The sequence below is a fragment of the Lactuca virosa genome, chromosome 8 (genome assembly GCF_052849685.1).
Source record: "Lactuca virosa cultivar CGN04683 chromosome 8, Lactuca_virosa_CGN04683_v6, whole genome shotgun sequence".
NCBI classification, from domain to species: Eukaryota; Viridiplantae; Streptophyta; class Magnoliopsida; order Asterales; family Asteraceae; genus Lactuca; species Lactuca virosa.
Window position 1 is genome coordinate 89,625,626 of NC_136433.1, and position 6,735 is coordinate 89,632,360.

General features: G+C 48.8%; 1 long non-coding RNA gene across 1 annotated transcript; it reads left to right on the top strand.

Moving 5' to 3' along the window:
* Window positions 1-4,261: 4,261 nt before the first annotated feature.
* Window positions 4,262-5,716, top strand: LOC145129311 (uncharacterized). Its single transcript, XR_013717445.1, has 3 exons — window positions 4,262-4,504; window positions 5,197-5,247; window positions 5,591-5,716. It is a non-coding gene; the product is annotated as an uncharacterized LOC145129311 (long non-coding RNA).
* Window positions 5,717-6,735: the final 1,019 nt, after the last annotated feature.

A 6,735-nucleotide genomic window follows, 5' to 3' on the forward strand; every position in this document is an offset into this window, starting at 1 on the left:
GTGGAAAGGGAACGTTTGGCCCAAGAGTTTTTGACCCTCAAGCAGGGTACCGAGTCTGTTACAGTGATCACCAGGATGTTCCATGAGAGGGCGATGTTCTGTCCTGAGCACATGTCTTCCGAGCAGGCACGCATGAGTCGGTATTTAAGTATTCTGAGGAGAGACATCCGTGAGTTCCTGGCGAACTCGTCGTATCGGACATTTGCCGAGCTTCAGGCAAATGCCCGGAAGAGGGAGATTGAGCTCGAGACTCAGGTCAGGGAGGAGGCGGAGTCTCAAGGGAGGGATCGGCGGCCGGCACAGTCCCAGTCGGCAGCCAAGCGGGCCAAGCCCGCCGATTCGAGATCAGGGAACCAGAAGGGCCGCACTTGTGCCAAGTGCGGCAAGGGTCATGAGGGGTTTTGCAGAGCGGGATCTTGCTACAAGTGTGGCAAGGAGGGGCATATGGCCAAGGATTGCCCCAAGGGGTTTGCAGTCTGTTTTCACTGCAACCAGACCGGACACCGGAAGGCAGATTGTCCGCAGTTACGAGGGTCAGCCCAGGGAGCATCACATGGATCTGCTCCTCTTGTCGTTCGAGCTATAGAGAGTCGGCAAGCGAAGGCCGAGGCACCGAAGGCTAGCGGGAGAGCCTTTCAGTTGACAGCGGAGGAGGTCCGCGCAGCGCCCGATGTCGTGGCTGGTATGTATTCCTTCATTTATTTATGTTGAGATTGAGATGTTATGCTTATATTATGATATGCGTATGTACTTTTCTTGTGAGTTCTGTACCTGCTTTGGTGTTATTTGACTCGGGTGCGAGTCGATCTTTTGTGTCACTAACATTTAGCCAGCACATTAGTGCCCAGCGGGAGGCGTTGAGTCGACCTTTACGAGTTTCCATAGCTGACGAGCGAGCAGTGTATGCTACGGATGTGATTCGGGAATGTGTGCTCGAATCTTCGGTGTTGAGTTTCCGATTGATCTGGTCCCGATAGCGATGGGGGACGTATGTGTTATAGTGGGCATGGATTGGTTGAGCCGTTTTGGGGCTGCTATCGACTACAAGCGACAGTTGGTGACAATACGAGACCCCAGTGGGGGGGTTCTTACAGTGTACGGCGAGGTTACCCGTTCAGGGTCAGCATTCTGTTCGGCTGCTAGAGCGAGACAGAGTCTACAGCAGGGCTGTAATGGGTTTGTGGCCTATGTGATGGACACACGAGTAGCAGCAGGGAGACCGAGTTCTGTTGATGATGTGCCGATAGTGCGTGAGTTCCCGGACGCTTTTCCCGAGGAGTTGTCGGGTGTGCCTCCCGAGAGGCAAGTGGAGTTTCGCATCGATTTGATCCCGGGAGCGGCACCTATCGCCAAGGCGCCCTATCACCTTGCGCCGCCAGAGATGCAGGAGTTATCCTCACAACTTTAGGAGTTATTGGGGAAGGGGTTTATCAGACCGAGTAGCTCGCCTTGGGGAGCACCTATCCTTTTTGTCAAGAAAAAGGATGGTTCACACCGGATGTGCATTGATTACCGGGAGTTGAACAAGTTGACGGTCAAGAACCGTTACCCATTACCGAGGATAGACTATTTGTTCGATCAGTTGCAGGGAGCGTCTTGGTTCTCCAAGATTGATCTGAGGTCGGGATATCATCAGATGAGAGTACGTGATGAGGATATCCAGAAGACGGCATGCAGGACTCGTTATGGGCATTACGAGTTCGTGGTGATGCCCTTTGGGCTCACCAATGCACCGGCGGCGTTCATGGATCTCATGAACAGGGTATGCAGGCCGATGTTGGATCGCTCGGTGATTGTGTTCATCGATGATATACTGGTGTATTCGAGGTCCAGAGAGCAGCATGAGGAGCACTTGAGGGAGATCCTCGGAGTTTTGAGATTGGAGAGGCTTTACGCCAAATTCTCCAAGTGTGATTTCTGGTTACGAGAGGTCCAGTTCCTGGGACATCTCGTTAACCAGAATGGGATATTGGTCGATCCGGCCAAGATTGAGGCAGTGATGAGTTGGGAAGTGCCGAGATCTCCCACCGATATCAGGAGTTTTCTAGGATTGGTCGGCTACTATCGGAGATTTATCAGGGATTTCTCCAAGATCGTCGTGCCTCTCACCAGGTTGACCCGGAAGGGCGTGGTTTTCAGTTGGGGCCCGGAGCAGCAGGCCTCATTCGAGACACTTCGCCAGAGATTATGCGAAGCCCCAGTGCTAGCCCTTCCGGAAGGGATGGAGGATTTTGTGGTGTATTGTGACGCATCGATATCAGGGTTGGGTGCGGTGTTGATGCAGAGGGGGCACGTGATTGCATACGCATCGAGGCAGCTGAAGCCTCATGAGGCGAGGTATCCTACGCACAATCTGGAGTTAGGAGCAGTGGTGTTCGCCCTCAAGATCTGGCGTCACTACCTGTATGGGGTTCGGTGTACCATATACACGGACCACAAAGAGTTTGAAGTATTTGATGGATCAGCCCGACCTGAACATGCGCCAGAGGAGGTGGTTGGACGTGGTGAAGGATTACGATTGTGAGATCCTGTACCACCCGGGCAAAGCTAACGTTGTAGCTGATGCCCTGAGCCGTAGGGCGGAGAGTGCCCCGATACGAGACGTTTGCTTGAGATTGACAGTGATGACTCCGATATTAGACACTATTCGGGAGGCCCAGGCAGAGGCCGTGAGACCAGAGAACCGCAAGAGGGAGAGGGTGATTGGGCAGGCACCGAAGTTCGTTACCGATAGACGTGGGCTTATGACCTTTCAGGGTCGGGTTTGGGTGCCGTATACAGGCAGGGCACGTACCGTGTTGATGGAGGAGGCGCACAGATCGAGGTTCTCGATCCATCCCGGGGCCACTAAGATGTACTTGGACCTGAAGAGAGATTACTGGTGGCCCTGCATGAAGAGGGATGTAGCGTGGGTTGTTGAGAGGTGCTTGACCTGCCGCAGGGTTAAAGCTGAGCACCAGCGTCCGCACGGTCAGTTGCAGCCACTTGAGGTTCCCCAGTGGAAGTGGGAACAGATTTGTATGGATTTCATCACCAAATTGCCGAGGACCGCGAGGGGCGTCGATGCAATTTGGGTGATCGTCGACCGGCTAACGAAGAGCGCGCATTTTCTTGCTATCAGTGAGAGCTCTTCTGCCGAGAGGTTCGCAGAGTTGTATGTGAGAGAGGTGGTATCGTGTCACGGAGTACCGATCTCGATCGTGTCTGATCGAGATGTACGTTTCACTTCCAGGTTCTGGAAGAAGTTCCACGAGGAGTTGGGTACGAGGTTGCATTTCAGTACCGCCTACCACCCCCAGACGGACGGGCAGAGTGAGCGGACGATTCAGACGCTCGTGGACATGCTCCGAGCATGTGTGTTGGACTTCGGAGGAAGTTGGGACACATACCTACCGTTGGCTGAGTTTTCCTACAACAACAGCCATCATTCTAGTATTGGGATGCCTCCCTTCGAGTTATTGTATGGTAGGAGGTGCCGCACTCCCATTTGCTGGGGAGAGGTAGGGCAGCGTGTGATGGGTAGCACTGAAATAGTGCTGCAGACGACAGAGCAGATACAGCAGGTTAGAAAGAGATTACTGACGGCTCAGAGTCGTCAGAAGAGTTATGCGGATCGGCGACGATCTGAGCTGGAGTTCCAGGTAGGAGATTTCGTACTCCTGAAGGTATCTCCTTGGAAAGGAGTGATCCGGTTCAGGAAGAAGGGCAAGTTAGGGCCCCGGTACATCAGTCCATTCAGGGTGACCGCGAGAGTGGGCAAGGTAGCTTATCGGTTAGAGCTACCTGAGGAGTTGAGCCAGATCCATAATACCTTCCACGTGTCCCAGTTGCAGAAGTGTATAGCCGACGAGTCGGCGGTAGTACCACTGGAGGATATTCAGGTGGATGCGAGCCTGAATTATGTTGAGAGACCAATCGCGATCCGGGATCGGAAGATCAAGGTTCTGAGGAACAAGGAAGTGCCTCTGGTGCAGGTCCAGTGGCAACATCGGAAGGGGTCCGAGCTGACCTGGGAGCCGGAGTTAGAGATGCGTGAGCAGCATCCAGAGTTGTTTTTCGAGCAGGACTTCGAGGGCGAAGTTTGATTCTAGTGGGGGAGAATTGTAACATCCGGGTTCCCAGGTATCTTATTTTATGCATTTATATTGAGTTTTGGAGAGGGACTCGGCGAGTAGGCGCCCAGACTCGCCGAGTAGAATCGCGCATGGTTGGACTGATTTAGTGACGGACTCGGCGAGTCCATAAGTGGACTCGGCGAGTCCACGCTGTTTAATGAAACCCTAATTCTTGGGGCTTGAGCCCTATATAAGGACCTATATAGCCCTCATTTGCGGCTATCAGACCCCTGAGAAACCCTAGAAATCAGAGAGAAGGCTTGTGGTGCAAGAGGAAGGCTAGTTCATCACTCTAAGTGTGGTTTTGCAAGAAAGAAGGAAGAAGGACAAACAAGGAAGGTTGAGGAGCTCAGATCTATCATCCATTTCATCAGAGGAGGCTACTAGAGGTACTAATCTGTGCTCAAACTCGTGTATTTGGTGTTCTAGTTGAATATAGGGTTTTCTTGTGCCTTCTTTGGCTTGGATTCAAAGTATGTGAGGTCCCAAGGTGGAGTTCTTCCTAGATCTGGACCTTAAGAGGTCCAGAGAGTCCTATCCATATTGCTTTTTGCTATTCCATTAGAGATATGGCCCTAGGTTGCCATTTTAGGGGTTATTTCACCCAAAGAAGCTTTATGGTCATTGCATGGGTGTAAAGGTCGGACCTTTACGCGATTATAGTGATTGGGAAGGCCAGATCTATGGATTAGAGGAACAGATCTGACCTCAGAAGGTCATTTGAGTGTGAGCATGGAATGAACTCGCCGAGTCCATGAGCGGACTCGACGAGTTGAGTCGGGTTGCCCCGCGACTCGCGATCTGTGATGACCCGTAGAGTATAGGGTTGACCCAGTGAGTCAAGAAAGGACCAGGGGCGAAGAGGGCAGGCGTGTACTCGCCGAGTCACCTTAGTGCACTCGGCGAGTAGGGTCAAGAATGGCCGTTGACTTTCGTTGACTTTTAGGGTTTCGGTCAACAGTTGGACTTTTGAGTCAAGGAGGGGTAAAATGGCCTTTTACCCTTCTGAGGGATCGTAGAAGGGGGTTTAATCTAGCCTTTGAGAGCCATTACTTATTGAGGATACTTTGTATGTGATTAGGCGGGGACTAGATCAGTAGATTCGTGTGCGAGATCATCCGAGATACCCGAGGTGAGTCTTCTCACTATACTTTACCTTGAGTGGTAATAGAGCTATGTGATAGAGTATTTTGTATGTTATGTATGTGATGTGTTGCACTGCATTATTTCTATGTGACATATGCTGTGTGTATTTCGGAGTTACAGAGTTAGAGCCGTAAGGTTCACAGAGTTAGAACCGTAAGGTTCACAGTGTTAGGACCAGAGGGTCCACAGAGTTAGGACCAGAGGGTCCATAGAGTTAGGACCGGAAGGTCCACAGAGTTATAGCCTCGAGTGGCTAGTATGTGTTATTTGTGGTATTTTGGGGAACTCACTAAGCATTTATGCTTACAGTGTTATGTTATGTGTTTCAGGTACTAGTGAGGATCGCGGGAAGGCGCCGGCATGATCCGTACACACACGAGGAGCTTTTTATATTTATGATCTTGGGATACGCTTTATGGAATGTTATGTGAAACAATGAGATTTTTATAATGTTGTGAATGAAAGTATGTTTTAAAATGTGAAAAACTGTTTTTGAAAAATTTCGTCGTTACACTTTCCTTAGATAGCTCACATGTGTGTCTAAACAATTTCCAGAACTATGAAAAGGGATGTCGTAATCATAGTCTCAATTTTTTAGACCTTTGCCATATCTCACAAGTCCATGTTAGTGTGCCGGTTAACCACACACGCTCCACTAACGACTTTGAGAATGCAAATATCATAATTGCTATCTACTTAAAATCTACTTAGTGAAAGCGTTTCCTCACCATCATTTTCATGAATCGAAGAGAAACCTTATGACACTTAGATTTTATAGTGTATGTGTTCTTATCCATGTGAATTTGTCATAACCATAATCACAAGACAAGGTTAGTGACAAATCCAAACTCATATGGACTGAACTTGTGTAATCTTAACTTCTTGCCACCTGGCAGCACAAGGGCCTACCATTTCTTCCAGGTTGTTATGCAAACAATTGATAACTCATAGAACTCATATGCATAGTCAACTTTAACTGGAATGGGCACATAAACAAGAATATGTCAACACGATAGGTTATAAACCTCAAGTCATGTGCTAGTGATAAACATTAGGTTTTATTCTTGATTAGTTCTTGAAACCTTTTTCAAGATTTTTAAGGCTCCTACTGACTTCTTGACATATAAGATTCTCTTGTCAAGAACCATTCTTTGACAAAGCAAATATTCAAGAGTTAGTGCGGTTTCTTATCAAGACAAACACTTCACACAATTGGCCTTAGTTGGTTTCTGTTTTATCCAAAACATCACAACTTACCAAATTCAAATGTACAAGAGTAGAACACATTTTACTCTTACATTTGACAAGTGTTATAAACCTTCTTTAGATTATGTCACTCAAGTTACAATCTTGGAGTATTACTCTAAGACTCAATTTTGGAACGCAGTATGATTCATCTTTTGATTTAACCAATTCAACAATTCACAATTCCTCTTCTTAGTCAAACAAATGCACTAAGATGTCCTTAGAGAAT